Below are 27045 nucleotides of genomic sequence, written 5' to 3'. Positions count from 1 at the left end.
TTGCTATGACCTCCCCGCTTATAAAGAGCTTGAAGGCCCCCCACAAAAGTGTATATTTGCGGACTGTACCAGAGTTAAACTGAAAGAATATGAGCATGGAAGTCCAAAGTTACTCCTTCAGGAGGGGGTCTTAACCCGAATTAGTGGGGAATTCCCAATGCAGGAGGACAAATCTGGAGCCTGCCAGACTAATTTTAAGTTTAACTGGTACATGATCGAATACTTTGCGAGTCAAATAAATGATATGAGTCACAAAATGGATGAGATATGGGGTGGTGAGTCAGTTGTTAATCCAAAATAAGGTCTAGTTAATTTCAGAGTAAAATGTATACTCCCTATCAGTGAAGTGCCGGGAATGGCAAACTTCACTCAGTCCATAAAAGTCAATAATGTCTATCTATGCTAAGATTTCTCAATTTGACAAAATTATTAGGAAAACAGGCAAGCTCGTCAACGTTGGGAGCGTAAACATTGACCATCACCAAACAAAACGAGTTTAGGGTACCTAGTAGAATGAGATCGTTCCTCTCCATGTCTTCATATTTCTGTTGTATGGTGAAGAGAGTTTGTGGGCATATAAATATGCAGATCCCTCTAGATTATCTACTGTATGATGAGAAGTACCTATGTGGGGTCCATTTGAGGGCGAAAGCACTCCGGGAACTGGGGGTAGGAGAGATTCCTGCAAAATTGCAATGTCAATAGTATGTTTATCCAAGTAAATCAATACCTGTTGGACTTGTGTCAGTAGTTGAGATCTCTAATGTTCCATGTAAGGCAGATAACTGACCTCCTAAGATGGGACATGGTGCCACATAAACAGAGAAGTATACAGTATATGCACAAGCTAGGCAATAGGTGTATGCATGAGAACAAGCATTAACATCAGTTACAAATTAGTCTGCATCATGTAGATCCCTCCGGACCCTCTCCCTCATCCACAGTAAACATCCCAACATTCAGTGCATTGTACTCCAAGAAACTCCCATTGAATCACATAGATGAATGCAATAAGGAAAAAACAAAGATGGTATGGTCTGCATCAGGTGATTCACACTGTGAGATGTGACATCATTCTGTGGCGTGGCCCTTAGGAACAATAAATATACCTCAGGATAAGGTTGGTGCAGGGAAGAACCCACTGTAGACAAAAAATGGCTAAATTGTCTTAAAGAATGGAAGAGCTTCAGTTCTCGTTAGGCAGCTCGGTGACAGCAACCATCAGTAACTGAGTTCTTGTCAGAATCTCGTGAGTTTCTGTGCCACTGAGACTTCCCGAATGAATGCACCAGAGACCTTGAAGTAGAAACCATCTTGCAGAAAGTGGCCACCTCCAAAGCATTGTGGAATATGTGGATTTTCTCATCCAGATCCAATTTCAGTAGGGGCAGAGAGAGGGTGGAGTATTTGATGTTGAGTCCGTGGAGAGTGTGTTTTACATCAGCAAATTTAAAGTGCACCAAAACAGAAAAGTCAGGGGAAATGGAGATGGAAGTGCTCTGATATTTTAATAGTCCATGCTCCAGACCCAGAAGCAAAGCTTTGTCACAGTCGCAAAAGATCAGTAATCAAGCTATGATTGGTCGATGGCGTGAGCTAGATGGTGGGCATGGGCACAAGGATCTGTGAGCCCACCATGCTAAAAACAAAGGAGTGAAGCTGTCACAGCTGAACAAGTCAGTAAGCACAGTTCCACAAATGCATCCATCCAGCCATTATTGTTGGATTTAACTATGCCTACGATGAGTAGATCAGTCCACCTGGAGCACTTCTTTGGATCTTCTTTCTTGGCTGCCACAGTGATTAGCTGCTTTCCATTTTTGCAAGGCTCTTTCTGCTGTTGGTCATGTCAACCTCAAGGTCAGATATTCTGCTCCATCTAGGCGGACCAACTATCTACAGTCCATTCTATCATGCGGTCTAGCTGAGCTGTCATTGGGTCTCTTTTGGCATCATTTTACAGTTTCCTGTCTTCAGGTCCAAAATGTTGGCTGCAGATGAGTCAAGAGTCCCTGTGTCTAAAGCCTCCACAGTGCTTGCCATGTCTGTGGACACCATCTCCTCACAACGGTGTAATCGTTTGGCATCAAATGTAAGCTTCTACTGCTTGGGGTTCCCCTTGCCCATCAGAGGCCCACAGCAGAGTTTCAGACTACGAAAGCAGTCCCAATGGCAACTGATGGCATATGGTGCCAGCTGATGTACAGGTGCTGGACACTACCCGAGAAATCACCACCCAAGAAGAAAGGGGGAAAAGCCACAGTCTCCCTGAATGCAAAATTGCTGCGTTAGAAAGGTCCAGACGGTCATGGCAGGTGAGTCACTATGTGAGAGTGTGAATTTTCTAAAATGCTTAATAATGATTTTGGTATAATGAAATATATGATGAATTAATGTGTAAAGTGGGCGACTTTTGAAAATGGTTGCCACAGTTTATTTTCTGTTCCTCATTGAGCAAAATTCTAACTAAATGTTGTGGTTATTTTCCATAATTCAGTGCTTACATAAAAGTGCCTTCAGTGCTTTAATAGATGTGTCCACAGCTACCCCTAGTGAGTTGCTGAATTATGTCTTACAAGGCCATGTTTTAACCGAGCATTGCATAAGTTGAATGTTCTATTGTTTGAAAATGTTACTAAGGCGTGATCTTTTCCTCAAGGATGGAAGTAAATGTTACAAGAGTAAAAGTTTCTTCCTGCGGAGAGAAGCTTGAATGGAGATGGAACAATGGAGCTACAGATGAGACGGAAGAGCAAAAGTTACTGTTGAGAAAATGTTCTAGTTAATGTAGTATTGTCATGTTTTAGGTTATCAATGTAGTTTTCTATTGGGTGAGACTTAACTACCCCATGAACTGACCAATCATAAGCTTTTTAGAGATTGGTATAACAACCCTTAGAGAGATGCTTGGAGAGGAGATTCCATGTTAGAGACCTGAGAGTTAGATGCCAGAGTTCCAGCTGATGGTTCGAGACCTACTAGCAGTGTGGGTTTAGCTGTTGTTTGGCCCAATTCTCCTGAAGATATACCTGATGGTGTCCCCTAGCTGAAGTAGACTGCTTGTTGCTATCAATTTTGGGTAACGTATGTCATTGTAATGTTATATGTGTCTCTTTTGCTTTCCAGGTACCAGCTGCAACTTATAATTTGATTGTTGCATATTAATAATATTTTTTTTTTTAATTATTAATCCGAGTTAAAGAGTTTTTCAAAATCTGTGTTACTAAATACTTATTACATAAAGCCCAACATGTTAATGCTAAGTTGTGGTTAGTGAGGTAATCAATTTGAAATGCTCATGACTTACATTGACATCCTTTGAGTGATGTACTAATGAATACTTTGCCTTTATTACCTGTTCTGGTGTTATTAATAATTGTAATTCTCTTGGAGATGATTTGTTTGGTTGTTTTAATTAAACTGAAATATATAAGACGTTCTAATCAACCAATATTAATTTTATATGCTTACCATTTGTGTTTGAGAGTTATTTCGTAACATTAGCATTGTTAATCTAAGGAAATACATTTTATAATTCTTCTTAACCCCTTCTGTGCCCAGGACCTAATGGTTACGTCCTGAGGCACAGTGCTTGTGTGCCCAGGACGTAACCATTACGTCCTGGGCACTAGCCCTCCCTCTGTGGGGTTCCCCCCACCCCACCAAGGCAGGGATGGAAGGGGAAGCCCTTCCCCTTCACCCTCGACCCCTCCACCCCCCCTGTGATGTCAGCGTGCTGATTGTCACAGAGGGCCTCCTCCATCACGCTGGAATCTCAGCTTCCAGCGCGATCGGAAGAGAAATGCAAAAGCATTTCTCTTCCGATCACGTTGAGGAGGCCGAGAGACTTCAAACGGAAGGAAAGTTGTTTCCTTCCCTTTGAAGTATCTCTCAGCGTTTTAGCAGCCGGATTGCAAGCAATCCGGCTGCTAAAACGCCCACTAGACATCAGAGATTTATTTTTTATGTAATTGGCATGAGGGAGCGACCCCTGGGGCAAGGGTCGCTCCCAGGGGGGGCATTTCTTGGGGCAGATCGGCCTATAATTAGGCCGATCTTCCCCCAGGGGGGGCAGAAACCTCTAGGCACCAGGGATCATTTTTGTTGTTGTTGTTGTTGTTTTTGTTTTGTTTTGTATTTTTGAGGTGGGGAGCGACCCCTTAGGCAAGGGTCGCTCCTCTAGGGGGCAAATTATATTTAGGCCATTTCTGCCCCCCCTGGGGGCAGATTGGCCAATTTTTATGAAGCCAATCTGCCCCCAAGGGGGACAGAAACCACTAGACACCAGGGAGGTTTTTTTTTTCCGCAAATTTCACGCGAGGGGAGCGACCCCTTAGGCAAGGGTCGTTCCCCTGGGGGGCAAATTTATTTTAGGCCATTTCTGCCCCTCTGGGGGACAGATCAGCCTATTTTAATTAGGCCGATCTGCCCCCAAGGGGGGCAGAAACCACTAGGTACCGGGGATTTTTTTTTGTTGTTGTTGTTTTACAGATGGGGAGCGACCCCTTAGGCAAGGGTCGCTCCCCTGGAGGGGCAAATTGTATTTAGACCATTTCTGCCCCCCTTGGGGGCAAATCGGCTGATTTTAGGTCAATCTGCCCACGAGGGGGGCAGAAACAACTAGGCACCGGGGATCTATTTTTTTGCGCCAAAGTCACGCAGGGGGAGCGACCCCGTAGGCAAGGGTCGCTCCCTGTGGGGTTTGGGGGGGGGAATTTATTTTAGGCCATTTCTGCCCCCCCTGGGGCCGGCTGAGCTGGAGGCCAAAATCCACAGGTAGGCACTTTGCAAAAAACACCTCGGTTTTCTGTGAAAAAATTTGATGTGTCCACGTTGTGTTTTGAGCCATTTCCTTTCGTGGGCGCTAGGCCTACCCACACATGTGAGGCACCATTTTTATCGGGAGAGTTGGGGGAATGCTGGGTGGAAGGAAATTTGTGGCTCCTCTTAGATTCCAGAACTTTCTGCCACCGAAATGAGAGGAAAAAGTGTTTTTTTGGCCAAATTTTTAGGTTTGCAAAGGATTCTGGGTAACAGAACCTGGTCAGAGCCCCACAAGTCACCCCATCTTAGATTCCCCTAGGTGGCTAGTTTTAAAAAATGCACTGGTTTGCTAGGTTTCCCCAGGTGCCGGCTGAGCTAGAGGGCAAAATCCTCAGGTAGGCACTTTGTAAAAAACACCTCTATTTTCTGTGAAAAAATGTGATGTGTCCATGTTGTGTTTTGGGCCATTTCCATTCGTGGGCGGTAGGCCTACCCACACCAGTGAGGTACCATTTTTATCGGGATACTTGGGGGAACGCTGGGTGGAAGGAAATTTGTGGCTCCTCTTAGATTTCAGAACTTTCTGTCACCTAAATGAGAGGAAAAAGTGTTTTTTTGGTCAAATTTTGAGGTTTGCAAAGGATTCTGGGTAACAGAACCTGGTCAGAGCCCCACAAGTCACCCCATCTTGGATTCCCCTAGGTGTCTAGTTTTCAAAAATGTGCTGGTTTGCTAGGTTTCCCCAGGTGCCGGCTGAGCTAGAGGCCAAAATCCACAGATAGGCACTTTGCAAAAAACACCTCTGTTTTCTGTGAAAAAATGTGATGTGTCCACGTTGTGTTTTGGGCCATTTCCTTTCGTGGGCGCTAGGCCTACCCACACAAGTGAGGTACCATTTTTATCGGGAGAGTTGGGGGAACGCTGGGTGGGAGGAAATTTGTGGCTCCTCTCAGATTCCAGAACTTTCTGTCACCGAAATGAGAGGAAAAAGTGTTTTTTTGGCCAAATTTTGGGGTTTGCAAAGAATTCTGGGTAACAGAACCTGGTCAGAGCCCCACAAGTCACCCCATCTTGGATTCCCCTAGGTGTCTAGTTTTAAAAAATGTGCTGGTTTGCTAGGTTTCCCCAGGTGCCGGCTGAGCTAGAGGCCAAAATCCACAGGTAGGCACTTAGTAAAAAACACCTCTGTTTTCTGTGAAAAAATGTGATTTGTCCACGTTATGTTTTGGGCCATTTCCTTTCGTGGGCGCTAGGCCCATCCACACCAGTGAGGTACCATTTTTATCGGGAGACTTGTGGGAACGCAGAATAGCAAAACAAGTGTTATTGCCCCTTGTCTTTCTCTACATTTTTTCCTTCCAAATGTAAGGCAGTGTGTAAAAAAGACATCTATTTGAGAAATGCCCTGTAATTCACATGCTAGTATGGGCACCCCGGAATTCAGAGATGTGCAAATAACCACTGCTTCTCAACACCTTATCTTGTGGCCATTTTGGAAATACAAAGGTTTTCTTGATACCTATTTTTCACTTTTTATATTTCAGCAAATGAATTGCTGTATACCCGGTATAGAATAAAAACCCATTGCAAGGTGCAGCTCATTTATTGGCTCTTGGTACCTAGAGTTCTTGATGAACCTACAAGCCCTATATATCCCCGCAACCAGAAGAGTCCAGCTGATGTAACGGTATATTGCTTTAAAAAATCTGACATCGCAGGAAAAAGTTACAGAGTAAAACGTGGAGAAAAATGGCTGTTTTTTTCACCTCAATTTCAATATGTTTTTTATTTCAGCTGTTATTTTATGTAGGAAACACTTGTAGGATGTAAACAATGACCCCTTGCTGAATTCAGAATTTTGTCTACTTTTCAGAAATGTTTAGCTTTCCTGGATCCAGCATTGGTTTCTCACCTATTTTGGTCACTAACTGGAAGGAGGCTGAAAGCACAAAAAATTGTAAAAATGGGGTATGTCCCAGTAAAATGTCAAAATTCCCACGGTTTTCCAATTCAAGTCTGCATGTTCCTGAAAGCTGGGAAGATGGTGATCATGCCACCACAAACCCTTTGTTGATGCCATTTTCAGGGAAAAAACCACGAGCTTCCTTCTGCAGCCCTTTTTCCCATTTTTTTGGGAAAAAAAAAATGTTCACTGTATTTTGGCTAATTTCTTGGTTTCCTTCAGGGGAACCCACAAAGTCTGGGTACCTCTAGAATCCCTAGGATGTTGGAAAAAAAGGACGCAAATTTGGCGTGGGAAGCTTATGTGAACAAAAAGTTATGAGGGCCTAAGCGCGAACTGCCCCAAATAGCCAAAAAAAGGCTCGGCACAGGAGGGGGAAAAGGCCTGGCAGCAAAGGGGTTAATAAACTGGTGTTGTTATTGTTTGGAATTTAATAATATTGATTATGCTGATTTTTGTTGATGCTTTCATTACTCATTGATGACATCCCCTCAAATCTATGTCACTTCGATCCATCGTCCTCTAGGGCAGAATCCACTATTCAATATAAATAATAGCTAGGATTTTGTGGCGCTGCAGCACTGGTCTCTGAAGCAAATTAGAGGAGTTAGGTTATTAATTGTCCAATGGAGTCTGAAGGCTGCAGCCAGACTGCTGCCATGGTGCACTGTTGATGACAGCTGCCTCCGCCCAAGCGCGAGAAAAATGTAAGGCGGCCCGCCTTCTACAACACTGATGATTTGTTTCTCAGCAATCAACTTATTAATGAAAATAAAGCTTTAGCTGTGTTGTGTGGATCTGATAAACAAACTGATGAATATGCAACATTGATTTCTGATTCCTTAAATAGATTGCATCAAAATGAACTGAAACTACCTTGTATCCCACAATACCGACTGCATCCTGAGGCTGAAGCTTGGAATTGCCCTGTCATTGCCAATATAATTAAGCAAGGAGTCCTAGTGCCCACCGTGAGCACCTGCAACACTCCCATTGTCCTATAAAGGATATGGTCTGAAATGTTTACAGCTTCCTTCAAGACCTCAGGTGATCAATAGTGTGGTTATCTACTGTTTCCTACTGGTACCCAACCCCACCAACTTCCTATGTATCACTGTTGTAGATCTGTGCTCTGCCTTCGTTTTTATGCACATACGCAAGGAGAGGCATTTGATCTTTGCTTTTCAAATCTGCAGAGGGCAGATAACATGGGACAGACTCCCACATACATTTACCAAGTCCCCTCATCTTCTACAAAGCTTTAAAATGGGATTGCAACACCTTGATCTTTCTTGAAGGGATCTATGTTGGTACATATTGTAGATGATATGTTATTAGCTTCTTCTACTTTAGAACAATACAAGGTTAACCCCCATAACTTGTTCACATAATTGGCTAAGAAGGTGCATAAGCCTTCCGAAAAGAAATTACAATTTTGTTTCCTCATTATCCGACATTTAGGTCATGACAACTTGGCTGGGCAGTGGCATCTGTCTGCGGAATGGATTGAAGCCATCTATAAGCTACCTTGCCCTGATGAATATCTCTCAGGTATGCATGGTTTGGGGAATGTTTGGATATTGTAGACAGTGTATTATGGAATTTGCTGCCATTGTACAACCACTTCAAAACAATGTCAAAGGGGCTCCCCAGAACCTCTGCATTATACTGAGGAGGCAGAGGAAGCCTGGCAGCAGGTGAAATAGGCACTGGTTTCTTCCCCAGCACTGGGCCTTTCTGGCACAATAAACCTTTCACTTTGTATCTTATGAATGAAAGGGGTATATTGGTGCAGGATCACCAGGATCAGGAAAAACCTACTGCTTATAAGTTCAGTACCCCCATGGCTGCAGGGCTTCTGCTTTACACGCTCTCTGTTGCTGCTGCTGCATACCCTGATCTAGAAGCATCAGAAAATATTTTCTTAGGCTCCGCAATCATTGTCTTTATGTTTACTACAAAGACACACTATCTTTCTACTGCCCAATTGACCTGGTATGAGATTTTGTAGCTGTCAGCTTCCCACACTGCTTGGACGTGGACTTATTGACCAGCTGTGAACTCAGCCTCATTGATGCCCCCTGTCAGAAGAGCTACATGATTGTCTATTAGTCATTGAACACCTGACCAAACCTCACACTAATCTGTCTAATTCACTAAATCCCAACAGTGAACTGATTACTTTTGTGGATGATTTATCTCTCAGAATTAATGATGAAAACCTTGCAGCTAGAGTTCCTGTCTGTACCCTTCATGAAGTTGTAGAAAGTTGAAACTTACCCTAAAATCACTCTGCCCAAGTGACTGTACTTGTTACCTATACCTGTGCATGTGTATGTGTATTGACCACAAAACAAAAAATGAATGTAATCACTGACTCCGAATAAGCTGTGGATTGGCTCAGGATTAAGATTCATTAAAACTACTCATTAAACTTGCTGTTGTCAAACTTGCTGGTGTGGTCTTGCAATATTGCCAGCAACTAATTACCCATTCTGGAGTTTCCTTTCTCAGGTATGAAGTGTTCTTCCTGACTGCTCTACCGAAGACTGCCATGATCTACAGCCTACTGCTACGTTTTCATGAAGGTTTATCAGCAGAAGTCAGCTTTTCAATCCCAATGAAAGGGACACTACCAAGTGCTGCTCTTCACCAACACCACTGTAAAGTGCCAGGGCAATTTTCATTAGAGTGGACATAGCCTATTTCAAATGAGCACCTGCACCTCTGCACACTGACTCCTATTGCCACTACCCTGACTTCTGCCTCTGGACCTGTTCGACTAGAGCAACACATTTCAAAGCCCCAGGGAGAGGCCCTGTATCTTCACCTGTACTCCGTTAGCCGCCTCAAGATGCTGGACCAACTTTTCACTGTCTCCAGCTTTGTCCACTGTGATTGGCTGGTCACCCGCTAGCAGATCCCACTGAGCCTCTGGCTGCCCATCTTTGTTGCAAGCCTGACTCTTTGTTTCTCTGTTTTACATGATTGAGGTAAGGAGTGGCACGTTTAATAAAAGTAACTACACCTTCCCTGCTACCCACCAGAGGCAGAATGGCAGAAAACACTTATCTGTACTTGATAAAAGGGTACCAGCAAGGCTGGATTCTTTGTATATGCTGGATCTTCACTCACTTCGCCACTGACTCCCGAAGGGGTGTACCCATAATTCCTATTCTTATTGGTGAGAAGGCAACTTGTCTTGATGTGTTCTTCCAAGGACAGCACCTCGATGACTGTGACAGCGACACCACTGAAATCCCCCTATATAATGGTGAACTCTGACTCCCCAATCAAAATATTGTGCTTCCTGCCATTACCCTTGCTAGCACTGCCACAAGACCAGAAATAGTAGTATCTTTGTGGAACGTTAATGAGTGCAACATCAATGCTGTCCCTGACTCTCACCCACTAAAATCCTTTCCGAATTCTGGATGAGTACTATGCTTCTGCAGCAAGCCAATGAGAAGTAAGTGGAGTACTCTATTAACATTTTAATAGAGGTACCAGCTGATGTCAAAATCTCCTTTGCCTCCAGAGTCATGTGTCACTCCAAACAAATACTTTGCATCCATGTACATGGTCACAATTTCATGCAGGATACAGGATGGAGAGACTGCAATGAGTTCAGCAACTTAAGCAGGTTTAACATTGGGCAGCAAGCTGGTTTCAACATTTGATATACAGTGCATGCAGGGTAGCCTACAACCATGGTACATTTGTCATTTCTGAAAAAAGATCCATCCACAAATTCTGGAAATTTCAAGTCTGGTATGAGAGTATGTGTTGGATCAGTGCACTGCTTTGTACATGTGCAGTTACAAAAGGACAACCACGAGCTTCTCCTTCTTCACAGATGTGCATCAAAGATGCTGGGTTCAAAATGGGACAGTGAACAAAGATAATATGAGAAGTAGACAGTAGCAATATTTCATCTCAAGAAAATCTGGTAGTGGAAAGGTGCTTAGTTTTGGTGGTGATGAGAAAAAAAGTAGCCTGAGGCAGAGCAACAATCAGAGTACTGCTCAATACAATAAAATGTATATGCTTCAACAAGGAGGGCAGCAGCAGGTACAGAGCGGAAACATAAAGGGAGTCCAGCTGTGACTGTGTTCAAAGAGAAAGAAAAAGAAATTACAGGTTTTTTAGGTCACCATGATCTTGTACCAGTATTCCAAGTGCACAACCATTGTGTTCATGACAATAGACAGTAAAGGGTTTAACATAATTGGGGAGCCCCAAAGCAGGCGCAGAGGTCATGGTTTCTTTTATTGATACAAATGCATTTCTACCCCCTTACACCACTGCAAGGACTATGGGGTGTCTTTCAGGAGTGCCATTTGTGTAATATTGAGCTTTGCCATACTGGCATAGCCCATGATCCATTGTCTAAAGTACCCAGCCTACATTACAAAGTTCATACCTGGGATACAGTCACAGGAAAGAACAACTTATAGATGGCTTCAATTCTCTCAGGTGGCAGGTGGCACTCACTGGCCACGATTTCAGGATCAAGGTATTGCATTTATGAAAGGCAAAACTGTCGTTTCTGTTTTAAAGCCTTGTGCCCCCTTCTAAGCTATTCTGAGAGACGACAGAGAGAATCAACCTTACAGGGATCCAAAGTAAAACATGTCTATGGTACGTAATCAACATAGTACACAAAAGTAGAGCATCTGGGAAAGGCCAAAGTGTCTGAATCATTTTTAAAGTTTGGGAAAAGGTTGATGGCAGTTAATTAAATCTTTGTGGGAGACTTTGTCACAAAAGTTGGGATCTGGCAAATGAGAATGTGAAGAGGGATTGTCTCTCTTCGTGTTTGGGGATGGAAAAGAAAGCAGAGAAAAAAGATCTGCCACAGAAAGCCATTTGGCTGTTGTGGGAATGCAAGAGGGTCAGAGACTACAAGGAAACGGGGGATAACCACATTATTGATGACACAAAGATGCTGGACAAATCTGTACTTGTTGGGCTTTCCAGCTTTTTTGATAGCAAGGATCAGGGTATTACAACTGCTGGCAATCAGTATTAGAACTCCCTACTTTAATAGGTCTGCAAAGACAGAACAAATTCCTTCATTGTCTTGGGATTAAGGGGGTACTGAGAGATCGATGCAATTTTTTTTGGGTGGGGTGGTTTGATCTTGATTTTCATAGGCTCCATGGAAGGGATACATCCCATGTCGTCTCCTGTGTACCGGAACTTGGAAGGTGCTTGGAAAAGTAAGTTGTTTAAATATGGCACTAATTCATTATTAATTACAAGAGGTTAATACGTTGTATTTTCACCAAGCAGTGTATCACCTCATTGTCATGGTACTGGGGTATGTTAAGGTAGACTTCATTGGTGATACAGAACACTGTAAAGTTAAGCTTGCAACATATATTTCTACCCAAGGGTTAAGCTGGTGAGGAAGGATTTAGAAAGAAAACCTGCTTATCTGTAATAGGATTAATACATCACATGGACTGAACCCTGTCTGTCCAAACCGGAACTAGGGGTTCAGAGGCTCCCATTAACTCACAGGTCAGAGTCATATATGCAGACGCTGTTACAAAATGAATCACCAACAAAATTCAAAAAGGCTTTCTCATTGCAAAAAATTACAATAGTAGTCTCCAGAAAGTATATACAACTACAGAAGTGACAATGGCACACTGCTCAAGGTGAAGGTGATGTCCCCCCCAAAAATGACACACATGAAGTATATGGACACGGGGCTGTAAATGAATTCCACGTAGTACAAGTTCAGCACAGCTGATTCCTCAAAGGCCTAGTTAATAATACAAACCCCTGTATTTCGTTGATGTTTCAATCCTTCCAGTTAGTTATGAGGATCTCATTAGGATGTGAAACTGTTGTCTCTTTCCTATACCTATGAGAATAAAGAGAGGCCCATCGGTACGAATTACATCAGCGCGAAAGGAGGTGCTAGGAGCAGAAGATGGGGAACCCATCACACCAACTGTACTCAATATATAATGGAGAGGAAACTCCTTTATCTCCAGTCAGTGTTCACCGGAAGGAAGCTACAACAACAAACACACCATGGAGGAGGTAAACATTAATACTTATCAAACTTAGCTTTCTAAGGACCCCAAGGGCCCCGAACCTAATAGTAGCCATAGAAAGTACAAGGGTACAGACCACATCTACGAGGCCGTCGTATAAATCATGTAACACCCATCACAGAAAAATTAAGTGCCACGACTAGATGGTCAGCAGTCTACTTGAACTTCTGTAACTGCAAGCACAGCATTCAGTGGCTGCGGCGTGCTTGTGATATTCCATTTGATGATGCGCTGGAATTGTTTTCTATGATTCGAGAAAATGAAAGTACTGGCTGACAAATGCTTTGTTTGTGAGCTGTTTGTAGTAAGGTGTTAGGGCACTAAGTGAAGATTTAAATAACTGTTGGATTGGATTGATTGCTTACCTACTTCACTTAGAAAACATTATTGGTGTTATGAACACAGTATCATGATAGATTGATCCTGCATGTTTTATACCTATTGCATTTGCAAACTCACTGCCAGTGGCCCATAGCAGTGGGCCTCTCTGTTGCCTGCATTGAGTGAGGAGACACATAGGCCCTGATTACAACATTGGCGGTAAAAGCCGCTTTCCGCCGTGCAGAAGACCGCCAAAACACCGCCACGGCCGCGGAATTCCGCCACAGCTATTATGACCCACATGTCGGAATCCGCCAAAATTCAGACACCCACACAAGTCCGCCACACCAAAGGTCAGTGATAAACTGGCGAAAACAAAACCTCCACCGTCACGCCAACAGAAATACGCCCACACTATCACGACACACGAATCCACACGGCGGTCTTTCAACCGCGGTATTCCATTGGCGGTACACACTGCCGCGCTCAAAATACACACACTCTTACAAAACACAGCCACATTGGACAATTCCAAATATACACACCTGATACACATACACACACCACTCCCACACACCCAATACAATATAAAACACACACCCACATCACCCACAAACCCCCACGACAAAAAATTCCGAAAGAAGGCCAGAGAGAGAGCACCAGCAAGAACAACAGCATCCACAGGCACACAACACCATCATCTACAGAACTTCCACGTACCTCACACAACACACCACTACATATCAGCACACTTATCACCATACACTCCACCCCACACCTCACCTACACCACCCCATGGCACGGCAAAGACACCCCAGGTTCTTGGAGGAGGAGCTCAGGGTCATGGTGGAGGAAATCGTCCAGGTAGAGCCACAGCTATTCGGAGCACAGGTGCAGCACACCTCAATTGCAAGAAAGATGGAGCTATGGCGAATAATAGTGGACAGGGTCAACGCAGTGGGACAGCACCCAAGAAATCGGGAGGACATCAGCAAAAGCCCCGCTGGGCCATGAAGGACCGCCAGCACCAGCCCCGCTGGACCATGAAGGACCGCCAGCAAAAGCCCCGCTGGGCCATGAAAGACTGGCAGCAAAAGCCCCGCTGGGCCATGAAGGACCGCCAGCAAAAGCCCCGCTGGGCCATGAAGGACCGCCAGAAAAAGCCCTGCTGGGCCATGAAGGACCGCCAGCAGCTGAGACACTGCAATGGAGACCGCCGTCTCAAGCACCGCTGAACAGGGCACCGCCATCTCAAGCACCGCTGCACAGGGCACCGCCATCTCAAGCACCGCTGAACAGGGCACCGCCATCTCAAGCACCGGCAACGCTGAACAGGGCACCGCCGTCTCAAGCACCGCTGCACAGGGCACCGCCATCTCAAGCACCGCTGAACAGGGCACCGCCGTCTCAAGCACCGGCACCGCTGAACAGGGCACCGCCGTCTCAAGCACCGCTGAACAGGGCACCGCCGTCTCAAGCACCGCTGAACAGGGCACCGCCGTCTCAAGCACCGCTGCACAGGCCACCGCGGTCTCAAGCACCGCTGAACAGGGCACCGCCGTCTCAAGCACCCCCGAACAGGGCACCGCCGTCTCAAGCACCGCTGAACAGGGCACTGCCGTCTCAAGCACCGCTGAACAGGGCACCGCCGTCTCAAGCACCGCTGCACAGGGCACCGCCGTCTCAAGCACCGCTGAACAGGGCACCGCTGTCTCAAGCACCGCTGAACAGGACACCGTCATCTCAAGTGCTGCTGAACAGGGCACCGCTTGAGAGCACCGCTGAACAGGGCACCGCCATCTCAAGCATCGCTGCACAGGGCACCGCCATCTCAAGCACCGCTAAAGAGGGCACCGCCGTCTCAAGCACCGCTATCCCATGAGCGGCAGGGGCACTGACGCAACTGAGTCCATCACGGGGTGAATGATGCACTCTGGGCACCATGCCCCCTCCAGAACCAGTGGAGAGATGCATCCACTACATCTGTCCTTAGCTGGATGAAGCACTCTGGGCACCATGCCCCCTCCAGAACCAGTGGAGAGATGCATTCACTACCTCTGCCCTTAGCAGGATGAAGCACTCTGGGCACCATGCCCCCTCCAGAACCAGTGGAGACTGTCATCCACTACCTCTATCCTTAGCAGGATGAAGCAATCTGGGCACCATGCCCCCTCCAGAACCAGTGGAGAGATGCATCCACTACCTCTGTCCTTAGCAGGATGAAGCACTCTGGGCACCATGCCCCCTCCAGAACCAGTGGAGACTGTCATCCACTACCTCTGTCCTTAGCAGGATGAAGCACTGTGGGCACCATGCCCCCTCCAGAACCAGTGGAGAGATGCATCCACTACCTCTGTCCTTAGCTGGATGAAGCACTCTGGGCACCATGCCCCCTCCAGAACCAGTGGAGACTGTCATCCACTTGTGAGACTGTGGTTTTGCACTCCCCAGGATTGAACAGTGGGCAACCCACCCACTGTAGAGACTTGAGAGACTGTGGCTTTGTACTCCCCAGGATATGGCAGTGGGCAACCAACCCACTGTAGAGACTTGAGAGACTGTGGCTTTGCACTCCCCAGGATTGAACAGTGGGCAACCCACCCACTGTAGAGACTTGTGAGACTGTGGCTTTGCACTCCCCAGGATTGAACTGTGAGCAACCCACCCACTGTAGAGACTTGAGAGACTGTGGCTTTGCACTCCCCAGGATGGAACAGTGGGCAACCCACCCACTGTAGAGACTTGTGAGACTGTGGCTTTGCACTCCCCAGGATTGAACAGTGGGCAACCCACCCACTGTAGAGACTTGAGAGACTGTGGCTTTGCACTCCCTAGGATATGGCAGTGGGCAACCCACCCACTGTAGAGAATTGTGAGACTGTGGCTTTGCACTCCCCAGGATGGAACAGTGGGCAACCCATCCACTGGAGAGACTTGAGAGACTGTGGCTTTGCACTCCCCACGATATGGCAGTGGGCAACCCACCTACTGTAGAGACTTGTGAGGCTGTGGCTTTGCACTCCCCAGGATTGAACAGTGGGCAACCCACCCACTGTAGAGACTTGAGAGACTGTGGCTTTGCACTCCCCAGGATGGAACAGTGGGCAACCCACCCACTGTAGAGACTTGTGAGACTCTGGCTTTGCACTCCCCAGGATGGAACAGTGGGCATGTGGCCCCCTCGTGGATTTGGCATCGTGCACTCAAGCGGCTGAGGTGCCCCCCCTTTCCCTCCCCCTGAGGTGCCTGTTTAGTTGCTCTCTGATGCCCCTGCAGTGTTCTCTCTGTCATGGTCGGGGATCTTGTGTGGGCCTCGCCCATACCGTGTGGTCCCAGTGTTCCACGGACTTTCTTAGTGCACTACCTGGACTATTATGCTTGGTATATATTATGTACATGGTGTATATATATATTTCTGCCTACTTGCTTTTAATATATTACAATGGTTACACTCATTTTCTATTGTCTTTGCATTCTTCCAGGGGTTTGGGGGGGTGTAACTGTAATGTATTGATATGCATTAGTGTGTGTGTTGTAGTGGGTGAGGGTGGGGGTGTTGCCTGTGTGTGTTCCTGTTTTTTACCTCCCCCCTCCCCTGTGTCGTAGGTGCAGTACTCACCGTGGTCTTTGCGCCGGCGTTGGTGCTCCTGGTAGAGGAGCAGGAAGACTATTGCAGGTAGAATTTGGAGTTCCGGGTCCATGGCATCCTCATTCCTCGTGGGGTGTGTAGAGGTGAGCGTTTTCCCTTCGTGATTCCTGTTTCCGCCGTGTTTTTATCCGCGGTGAATCCGCCCCGGAAAAGGTGGCGGATTGGCCTGTCATAATAGTGTGGGTGGTACATTGTCTCCCACCTGTCTGTTGGCGGTGACCTATAATATTACACTAAGAGAGAGTATATGGGAGAAAGGGGGACAGAGGAAAAACACAACCGTACTCGACTCCCGAAAACAATACTAAATCACAACTGAGAGTACGGGGTTCTTGTAACGAAGGTGGGTCGGTAGTGTATCAATTGTAACATTAGACCACTCGTGACCCTCAACTAGAGGCGAAATGTGGGTGACCTGTGGTGTGGTGTGTGGTCTGGAAGGGGGATTTCCTTTACGGACTAGGTGGTCTCACACACTATATAGTGTCATGCTTCATCATATGACCACCTAGCCCCACCCAGGTAGAACAGTGCCACCTGGGCGGACTCAACCTCACTGTTAAAACAACAGGAGGGAGTGCGTAAATTAATTTAATTTCTGGAAAAGGGATCCAGCTATGTTAGGAAATAAAAACACCTACTCAGATACCCGTGTGAATTTTAATAGAGGGTTCTGTGTGGTGTGATTAAAAAGGACTGGGGAACCGGTGTGAGAGCAATGACTCACAAGGTCACCTATCTAAAGGAAGTAGCCGACATGTTTCTGCCCTTGAAATTGAGCTCTGGAAGGTCTCTGGGCATTCATCAGGGCGTTGGATCCCTGTTGCATATGCTTTGTGAGCGCTGCATAAATAATAACACTAGAAAGGGTAAAGGACTCTCCATTCCAACCTACCCAATCAGTATAGATTTCTGTTGTCTCCTCCCCAGACAACTTCTTTGGTGCACTTTTTAAAACATTACAAACAATGCTAGACAAGGCATGTGGAGTAAGTGACTGCAATATGGTAAACCTAGTGAACTTTCACCTAAATTTGCTTCAATGTCCTTACATTGTTCAGCCAAATCACATGGTTCAGCGCTGGACCATGCTCCCCCCAGCTCCCCTGGAGAAATCTCACCATTACCCATGACGCCTGGGGAATGGTACAGCGATCACCTCTGATTTCCTAGTGAAGATGCTTTCCAGCCAACGTACCAGGTTTTGTAAAAGAAAACAAACCCTTGGTGTAGCACATAGAAGTCTACCGTAGGTTAAATGTGAAAGAAGCCAACACGCATTCAAAAATAAGCACTGGACTAGAATTTTGCCTCCAATCATTTGGAGCATGTAATGCTAACATCCATGCATTATGATGCTACATTTATACACCTTTTCTCTTTGCAGGTGAATGGAGGTGGGAACACAAAATAAGCAGAAACCTACACTTTGGCACTAATGATCAGCAGCTATGATACAGAACTCATCCTCTCCCTCACCAAGTAGCTCACCACCACCAGGACCAAATGCATGACCAGTGTCACCAACTGGATGACAAACAACTGCCTGAAGCTCAACTCTGACAAAACCGAGGTACTGATCTTTGGGAACAACTGCTCCCCCTGGGATGACTCCTGGTGGGCTGTGGAACTGGGCCCAGCACTAACCCCGTCCGACCAGGCCAGAAACCTCAGCATCATCCTGGATAACGAGCCAAATATGACATCCCATGTCAATGACGTCTCCTTCTCCTGCTTCTTCATCCTGTGCATGATGCACAAGATCTTCAAATGGCTTCCACAGAGTTAAGACACACCGTCACTCAAGCCCTCATCACCAGCCGATTGGACTACAACAACACTTTTTACACAGGAATCAGGTCATAGAGAACGCAACCATCATGACTCGTCCTCAATCTCCCTCGATGAACCCACATCACCCCTCATCTCAAGGAGCTCGAATGACTCTCAGTGCAGAAGAGATGACACTTCAATCTACTAATCCTCGCATACAAAGCCCTTCACAACTGCGGCCCCGCCTACATCAACCACGGTCTGAACTACCACTAGCCCACCAGATACTGCCGCTCTGCCTTTCTCGTGCTCGCTTTTACCCCCGGCATCTGCCGATGTAGAAGCAGTGGACGCTTCTTCTCCTACATTGCAGTAAAGATGTGTAATGTCCTCCCTCTATGTCCCTGGACTTCCCCATCATTACCAGAGTTCCGAAAAACACTGAAGACCTGGCTCTTCAACTGAACCACTAAACACCACAAGCGCCTGGATATCATCACAGTCTACAAGCAGCACTCTAGAAAATGACTGGTTGAATGATTAATTAATTGAAATGTTTAATAAAACATAACTGCACACATTAAGGCACATTTGTGGATTTGTACATCAAATGAGCAAACATAAAGGCACACATGTAAATGAATTCAAGTTCTCACTCATTCATATAGTTTTAAAAACAGAAAACTCCAAATACTTCTACTGTGCTCTGACCACCACTGCCTTTAAAAACCGAGCTATCATTTGCCATCACACAATACTAACAGCACACATCACATGTCCAGTGCTTAATTTGGGGTGGTGGCTGCAGGCGGTCAACACTTGGAGTCGCATGGTGAGCAAAAGAACGATGGATTAAACCCAGATCGGTGACTCGGGGTGAGTGTTTGAAAAGTTTCAGCACTCCGTCCATCATCCTTTTGTGTTGCTAAGGTCGGCACTGACACTCAGTTTTGGGTTGTGCCACCACTATGTCAAATGCTTTAAATAACGTGACAAAAAAAATACATCCACTGCATTGCCAAGTAAGTCTAGGAAACCAGACATCGAAATAAAAATAATAATGTAAACTTACCGTGACGATGTAGTGTTATGCGAGGAACAGGGTGCAATATTTTGAGTCTTGCAACCATTTTTGGGGACTGGAAGTTATTTTTGCAGCACAAGACTGGTCCAGAGCAAAAGAGAGAGGCAGTAAATGAAGAACATTGTGGAAAGAGAAAATATGAAAACTATGGGAAAGGGAAATAAAAGAACCTGCATGACTTAGATAAGGAGACGGAAAGTGTAGGGTGACGGGAAAAGATACAATTTAAGCAGGGTGCAAAGCCACCTATCACACATCATCCACAATTAACATGTCTATTGCCCCATATATTGTAATTGTGAAGAACACGCACTCCTTAAGGAACCACACAGCATCGTGACACCACCCACCTGCTAATTGGACATTTTAAAGGACACTTCTAATCTAGATAATTAGAGATTCGTCTACAGGGCCTTTCGTTTCAGCGCTTAGCAATCATGCAAACCAGTTAGTGCAGTACCTTTGTCAGTCACATTATTTCTTCTAAAGCTGACGTAGGCTCTCGGTGACTTTGAAAGCCAGTGAACTCTAACAACTTTATGCATCTGTGAAGCTGAACATTTTTTTCCACATAAAAACTGCAGTGACTGCAGATTAGCTGTCCCTATCTGCTGCCATACTATGTTTCCATATTTACTGGAGCCTGGCATTATTCTTGACAGTTTCTTGTCTGTGTCCAGAAACTACTGTATCAGAGTAAGGAGGACGGTGCACGATGATTTTGCAACTGCGCGAAGGCAATGCCGCCATTTGTGCTATCCACCTATGCAAAGTGCTCTGTGAATGTCGTCTGCAACAGGCCCGGATGTTTACAGTTTCAAAATTGCAAATTGGCCTTGCTAAGCGGGTTGCGACTTTGCAGATGTGTGCATTAGATTAGCAAATGTTTTAGTAAAGGCTGTTTTTTGCTTAAAGTTATCACCTGCTCAGCAACGGTGAAAAACAGTCCCCCGACCATAAATACAGCAGGAGGCTGCACCTGGCGCTCATGGGCATAATGGCAGCATTGCTGACATCAGTAAGAGAGGCGGGGCGGAGCAGCAGCATTGGTCCCGAGGAGCTATAATGCCAGAGGAGGGAGAGACGTCCGTGCATCTGCCACGGTAAACAGAGGGGCAGATGTTATCAGTGAAGTGAGACCTGTTTTGCAGGGGCGCGATTTTTTATCTTGTTACTTAGATGATCCAGGGCCTTCATCAGCCCTGTCAAGGTAGAAGCGCCTCGAATATTAGCCGTGTTTGTTCCTTACACCTTCTGGGCTCAGGCATCTTCTGACCAATGGCAGCCATGAAACTGAGACATCAGCCAAGCCAAGCATTTCAGGTGCTCAAAAGCTTTCTTAAATGGAATTAAATGATTGACATGTGTAGGTTTCTTTTGAGTGTCATAGTTCTTTCCACGTATACGGCTTGCTTCTGCTTTCTGAAGTATGCAGGGGCATGCATGTATGGATGAGTAGCAAGTTCACTCGTATGAGCTTTGATTAGAGCTGAGTGTTTTTCGACTGACCACTTAGGTGGGCCTCTGAAGTTATGGAGTAGTCCTGTACACAAGAGGTATGAACGGAAAAGGAAATTATCTAGGAAGGTGCTGGGATGGGAACCTTAGCATAATGGGGGAGGTTAGAGTGCAGACTGGTAGCAAGTGTACAGGTGTGCAGAGGTGGTGTATTGATTATGTGTAGGTGATGGGTCTGGAGGCCAGAGATGTGCTCTGATCATGTGGCAGTGAATGATATACGCTGCTGAGATTTAGAGAAGCTGGTCAGTGATTACGGAGCAATGTGAAGCCTCGTTGTCCTTCTTTGCGTCAATTCACAAGAGGGGTCCATATACCCAGTTGCTGTATGTGGGGCCCACATTTGTGCTCTGATCGTGGCACAGTGAGTGCAAGCACATACTGTTAGAAATTGGGTCTTTGGTTGGCAGTCAGGTTACCCCATGTCCAAGCAAGGACCCTCACTCTAGTCAGGGTAAAAGAGAATCACCATCAGCCAACCCCCGCTCACCCCCTTTGGTAGCTTGGCACGAGCAGCAGGCTTAACTTCAGAGAGCTAGGTGTAAAGTATTTGTACCAACAAACACAGTAACTTAATGAAAACACTACAAAATTACATAACACAGGTTTAAAAAAATAGAGAATATTTATCTAAACAAAACAAGACCAAAATGACAAACATCCACAATACACAAGTCAAGTTATCAATAAAAATGCAAAAAGAGTCTTCATGTAGTTTTAAACACACACTAACACTGTTAGCATGAAAATGTACCTTGGGGCGTCAAAAATAACCCTGCATGGGTGAGTGTGCGTCAAAAAGGGCTTGCAATGCGTCAATTTTACTCACGAGCAAGACCTTGCATCGTTTCTCCTTTCGTCAGGTCGGGGCACGTCATTTCTTTCCGCAGGAGAGCAATGCGTCTATCCGGTCAGCACTCTCTGGTCTTGTGTTGTTTTTACACGCCCAGCGGTACTTGCGTCGGAAATCCAGATGCACGCTGATCCGAAAACCATGCAGCGCGGGTTGCGATCTCACCAGCCTCTGTCAGCAATGCTGTGTATTGTTTCTCCAGCCCCGGATGTCAATCTTCGGGTCGCATTGCAGGTGAGCGTCGATTTTCAGCCACGAAGCCGGCGGAGCATCGATTTTTCAGCTTGAGATCGGAGTTGCATCTATCTTTTCCCTGCACAGCGTTCTGTGCGTGGATTTCTTCCTCTTAGGCTGCCAGCTTCTCCTTTCAGGGTCCCAGGAACTGGATGGGCACCACTTGGCAGAGTAGGAGTCCCTCCAGAGACTCCAGGTGCTGGCAGAGAGAAGTCTTTGCTGTCCCTGAGGAGGCAAGCTCTAAATCAAGCCCTTGGAGATCTTCACAAGAAGGAAGGCGACACAAAGTTCAGTCTTTGTCCTCAGCACAGGCAGAAGCAGCAACTGCAGGATAGCTCCACAAAGCACAGTCACGGGTAGAGCAGCTCTTCTTCCTCAGCTCTTCAGCTCTTCTCCAGGCAGAGGTTCCTCTTGGTTTCCAGAAGTGTTCTAAAGTCTGTGGTTTTGGGTGCCCTTCTTATACCCATTTTCCCCTTTGAAGTAGGCCTACTTCAAAGCAAAGTCTCTCTTGATTGTGAAATCCTGCCTTGCCCAGACCAGGCCCCAGACACACACCAGGGGGTTGAAGACTGCATTGTGTGAGGGGAGGCACAGCCCTTTCTGGTGCGAGTGGCCACTCCTCCCCTCCCTCCTAGAACATCAGGAAATGCAGACTACACCCCAGCTTCTTTTGTGTCACTGTCTAGTGTGAGGTGCAACCAGCCCAACTGTCAAACTGACCCAGACAGGGAATACGCAAACAGGCAGAGTCACAAAAAATGGTATGAGCAAGAAAATGCTCACTTTCTAAAAGTGGCATTTTCAAACACAGAATCTTAAAATCAACTTTACTAAAAGATGTATTTTTAAATTGTAAGCTCAGAGACCCCAAACTCCACATGTCCATTGGCTCCCAAAAGGGAATCTACACTTTAATCATATTTGAAGGTAGCCCCCATGTTAACCTATGAGAAGGACAGGCCTTGCAACAGTGTAAAACAAATTTAGCAATATTTCACTGTCAGGACTTATATAACACGTTACTATATGTCCTACCTTAACCATACACTGCACCCTGCCCTTGGGGCTATCTTTGGCCTACCTTAGGGGTGCCTTACATGTAAGAAAAGGGAAGGTTTAGGCCTGGCAAGTGGTTACACTTGCCAAGTCAAATTTACAGTTAAAACCTGCGCACACAGACAGTGCAGGTCTGGGGCATGATTACAGAGCTACTTATGTGGGTGGCACAACCAGTGCTGCAGGCTCACTAGTAGCATTTGATTTACAGGCCTTGGCACCTCTAGTGCACTTTACTAGGGACTTACAAGTAAATCAAATATGCCAATCATGGATAAACCAATTACATACAATTTACACAGAGAGCATATGCACTTTAGCACTGGCTAGCAGTGGTAAAGTGCTCAGAGTTCAAAAGCCAACAGAAACAGGTCAGAAAAAATAGGAGGCAGGAGGCAAAAAGATTAGGGATGACCCTGGAAAAGGGCAAAAGTCCAACACACACCAAGAAAAGGGAGTGCATATTCTTACACATATAAATTGGTTAACAGTAATCTGTTGAAGTGTATAGTACTGTCGTGCTGGTCATCTTCGCTCTTCAAAGGGCTCATCACTTGGGAAACTCTAGCCTGTGGGAAAAAAAAACACATTTTCCGACATTTACAAAAGGTTAGTTATTTATGAATGTTTCTGATGCATTTATTAAGGGAGTTCCATACTTCTAATCTCTATGCAAAAAGTCGAGTTCACAATTCATAATCTATTGTAATGAGGGATTTCCATTCAGAACTAGAACTTCGAGTGAAATATTTTAGAGCTTCACAGAAGATCATATGTTCATGAAACTTTTTGATGCCTACAGGAAGGGAGTATAAAGTCCATAATTTTACTCCCAGCATGGAGAAATGTGAACTTAAAAGCCATAATCTACTATGTTTCAGGTCAGAGAGAGGACTTTGAGCACAAACTTTGTCTGGGTATGATACAATATATATTTCTTTTGGAGAAAAGAAGGCTCTGTTCCATATACTGCATGATTGGTAATGCAGAGACCTTAGAAGGAGACTATCCTCCTAATGGCTGTAAGTGCAAAGCATGAAAAGCTGGGCTAAGGTGCTCCTCTGCCTTCAGATGCAGAAGAAATCTTGCTGCAATGTTCTATGCTCATTGAAGGAAGTACTCAGGTGTACTGAGGTAGAGACCGCTAGCCTAGTAGAGATGTGAAATCCTTGAGTCCACTGCCAAAACTGGTGTGGGAATTCAAAGAAAGGGAAGATTCTCCTGCGTATTCTGTGGCGATATTGATAGACACCAAGAATGCAGATTTAATGATTCCAGTCTGACACTACACCACAGGTCTAAAATTATATTGAAAACAATACATCACACACTGTTCATTGTGGCATTTTTCATCATTGGTGATCTTCCACATCTACGTAGGTGAATTCCACCCAGATGGACTTGACCGCGATCGGGAGTACAGAGATAGTTCCAACTGGATATAGTCAGGGATTCAGATAATTTAAAACTTTCTAGCAGTATACTCAAAGTATGTTACTTCATTGGATGAGTACCACCGGCAGATGGTAATTCTTTGTGCGCCTTAAATCAATGCCTACATGTTTCAGCCATTAGACTGCCCTCTTGGGTCAACTGTCTTCTTCAGGGTGATAGGATCCCTATTAAATCTGCACCCACAAACATGCAACACCTACGGTAAGGCTGAATGCTCTCATACCTGTTACTGAAACTGCTTTATTCAGTCAACCCTGTTCAGGGTTTGGTCTTTCTTCGTGTTCAGTGCCTAATATGAGCCAGTGGCTGGTGGTGGGGGCCACCAGCATTTATTTTTGGGGAACAACAATTATTTTTCTGCACCAGAGCATTGCCTAATTTGAGCTAGTGGTTTCCAGTGCTCAGCACTGGCCCTTAATTGTCAGTACCGGCACTTATGACAGTCTACCACATTGGGCACTCTTTGTCTGATTCAGAGATGAGCACAACAGTAGTTGTTTACTAATTCACAACATATTACAAAAGACTAATACCTGCAGATCAAACTATTTCTCCTGTCTTGGGGGACTGGAATAGCCAGGACTGTCACATTTTAAGGAGGGTGATGGTTAGCAATTGTGTTGGTACTGTCATTGGCAGCGCTGGCAGGGTTAATGGGTGGTGCAAGCTGCAGTGGTCTCCTGATGAGGGCCCTGACACTTATACTTTTACAAAATAAACCATGCATCTGAGGGAAAAACACACAAACAGGAATGAAGGGGAAGAGAAAAATGAAAAGCTGTCACAAAGGAAAAGTCATGGACTGGCAAAAGTGAGATGAAGGGGAAGGGGATGTCTAGAAGTGGATTAGAGAGCTCTGGGGTGAATTCAGTACCACACAACCTTGGTATTTGGTGTGTCGATGTTGACTTTCACTGTCTGTGATCTCTGAAAAGAGCTACAGGTACCAGCATCCTTTCTTTTTCAAACTAAGCACTGCTCACGGCCATAGAGGAAAGAGGCAAACTCCCGGTCGGCATACATGCACCAAGGGACAATGCCTTCAAGAAATCAACTTGCACCCCTTCGCTGCTGATGTAAATCGGCATATTTTGTGTGTAGCAAAATACTATATTGGGGGAGTGTACACGGATGATTGTTCCAGCCTAGTCTCTTTTGTATGTGATATATTCTCTGGAGGTAAAAGGTTCTGGCAACTAAGCTGATCTGAGGTCCAAGGATTAGGAGTTCAGAGCAACTGTAGATTTTCGCTGAAGGTACCAACATGGGTGAGCCATTTAGATTAGTGTGCCTCCTGGCTCTGACTAGGATCCGAATGCTGTCATTGCTGTTTTACTGTTCTTTACTTTCAGATACGTTTTGGTCATCTAGCTATGGGTGCCAGTAAGGCAGGATGTGAACTCTGTACAATCAATGTTTGATTGTGGTTACAGTGTTAGTAAAATCTGTGTACCATCCAGCTATTTCTAGCAGTTTTTGGCAATTGGTTCAAGGTAATAGCACAATTTTCTGAGGTAGATGTGGAATAGAACTGAAATATGGTGGAACCGTATGCTATGACAGTTGAGAGGATAAGGGGAGATGAAATGTAGTGTCAAGATGATCTAAAGATGGTTTGAGGTTATGTAAGACATTCAACACAATGCCAGGAGGCTTAAGGGTTATAATACTGGTTTGAGGTTGTCACTTGTAGATAGATGAGGATCTATCAACACACTTTTGTTCTTGTTATTTTTCATAGTGCCATTTTGTAGCCCAGAATTTGGGAATTTTACTCAAACAGCAGCATTTAAGAAAGGCTTCTCCTGTTGGACCTGGCCCTTTTTGCAGGGTTATCCCTTCCTCCTATTTTTTTCAGACCTATTTTGGTTGGCTTCAGGACTCTGGGCACTTTACCACTGCTAATCAGTGCTAAAGGGCATATGCTGTCTATCTCAAATGTATTGGTGATTGGGTTATCTTTGATTGGCATATCTGATTTACTAGTAAGTCCCTAGTACTGTGCGCTGTGTGTGCCCAGGGCCTGTAAATGAGATGCTATTAGTGGGCCTGAAGCACTGATTGTGCCATCCACATGAGTAGCCCTGCAAACATAAGGCAGGCCTGCATCTTCAGTGCCTGTGTGTGCCCTTGCCTTTTCAACCTGGCAAGGGCACCCACTTGCCTGGCCCAACCCTTCTCTGTAATTTACCCTTAAGTTGGGCCCAAGGTAGCCCCATGAGCAAGGTACAGGGTATTTAAAATGTAGGTCATGTAATTGTGTGTTTGACATGTCCTGACAGTGAAATACTACTAATTTTGATT

Source organism: Pleurodeles waltl, chromosome 7, assembly GCF_031143425.1.
Source record: "Pleurodeles waltl isolate 20211129_DDA chromosome 7, aPleWal1.hap1.20221129, whole genome shotgun sequence".
Lineage (NCBI taxonomy): Eukaryota > Metazoa > Chordata > Amphibia > Caudata > Salamandridae > Pleurodeles > Pleurodeles waltl.
Note: the sequence above shows the minus strand (reverse complement) of the source record.